Source organism: Balaenoptera ricei, chromosome 2 (assembly GCF_028023285.1).
Source record: "Balaenoptera ricei isolate mBalRic1 chromosome 2, mBalRic1.hap2, whole genome shotgun sequence".
Classification (NCBI taxonomy): Eukaryota; Metazoa; Chordata; class Mammalia; order Artiodactyla; family Balaenopteridae; genus Balaenoptera; species Balaenoptera ricei.
This window is the reverse complement of record NC_082640.1, coordinates 57155967-57157637: the sequence shown is the minus strand read 5'-3', so window position 1 is coordinate 57157637 and position 1671 is coordinate 57155967. Positions and strand designations below refer to the sequence as shown.

The 1671-nt window shown below is 34.8% G+C and overlaps 1 non-coding gene across 1 annotated transcript; it reads left to right on the top strand.

Annotated features, from left to right (window-relative positions):
• Positions 1–464: 464 nt before the first annotated feature.
• LOC132361443 (small nucleolar RNA SNORA3/SNORA45 family) lies at positions 465–593 on the top strand. Its single transcript, XR_009501731.1, has one exon. It is a non-coding gene; the product is annotated as a small nucleolar RNA SNORA3/SNORA45 family (small nucleolar RNA).
• Positions 594–1671: the final 1078 nt, after the last annotated feature.

Sequence of the window (1671 nt, the reverse complement as noted above, 5' to 3'; positions counted from 1 at the left end):
AATAAGATCTACAAAAATGAACCAAAGCAGTAAACAAAATAATGACATGGACATACATATTGAAAATTCCCTTAAATATAAACGGATTAAATGTTTCAACCAAAAGACACAGACTGGCTGAATGGATACAAAAACAATACCCTTATATATGCTGTCTGCAAGAGACCCACATCACAATTAAAGACATATACAGACTGAAGTTAGGGAATGGAAAAAGTTATTCCATGCAAATGGAAATCAACAGAAAGCTGGAGTAGCAGTACTCATATCAGACAAAATAGACTTTAAAATAAAGGCTGTTACAAGAGATAAATAAAGACACTATATAATGATCAAGGGATCAATTTATGAAGAAGATATAACAATTGTAAATATATATACACCCAACACAGAAACACCTCAATATATGAGGCACATGTTAAGGACATAAAAGGAGAAATTGACAGCAACACAATAATAGTGGGCCTGAGACTAGAGTCACATTCTGACAGATCTTGTCCTGGTGTGCTAGTGTGCTCAGAGAGAATCTGTGGGTCTTAATTCATTGGTGAGGGCAAGCAGTACCCCTAGGAGTGACCCAATGGGAAACATGCCCTCCCTGGAAAAAAATAACTAATAATGGGGGATTTTAACACCTCCATCCAGACAGAAAATCCATAAGAAACCACAGGCCTTAAATGACACATTAGACCACATGGAATTAATTGATATTTACAGAGTATTCCATCTGAAAGCAAAAGAATACATATTCTTTTCAACTGCACATGGAACATTCTCCAGTATAGATTACATGCCTGGCCTCAAAGCAAGCCTATGTAAATTTAAAATTGAAATCATATGAAGCATCTTTTCTGACCGCAACACTATAAGATTTGAAATTGACTAGGAAAAAAAAGAAAGAAAAACACAGAAAAAATGTGGAGGCCAAACAATATGCTACTAAACATCCAATGGATCATGGAAGAACTTAAAAAGGAAATCAAAAAATGACTAGAGACAAATAAAAATGAAAACACGATGATCTAAAATCTATGGGACACAACAAAAGCAATTCTAACAGAAAAGTTTATGGTGATACAAGCTTACCTTAGGAAACAAGAAAAATTTCAAATAAACAACCTAACTGTACGCCTAAAGCAACTAGAGAAAGAAGAACAAACAAAACCCAAAGTTAGCAGAAGGAAAGACATCATAAAACTCAGAAGAGAAATAAATAAAATACAGACTAAGAAAACAGTAGAAAAGATGAATGAAACTAAAAGCTGGTCCTTTGAAAAGATAAACAAAATTGTTAAACCTTTAGCCAGACTCATCAAGAAAAAAAAAAAAAGGGGAGAGGGCCTAAGTCAATAAAATTAGAATAAAAAAGGAGTGACAACGGACACCACAGAAATAAAAAGGACCATAGAGACTGTTACAAGCAACTATATATAAAATGGACAACCAAGAAGAAATGGACAAATTCATAGAAAGTTACAATCTCCCAACACTGAGGCAGGAAAAAATAGAAACTATGAACAGACCAATTACAAGTACTGACTTTTAATTTTATTTATTTATATTTATTTTTGCTGTATTGGGTCTTCGTTTCTGTGCAAGGGCTTTCTCTAGTTGTGGCAAGCGGGGGCCTCTCTTCATCATGGTGCACGGGCCTCTCACCATCGTGGCCTC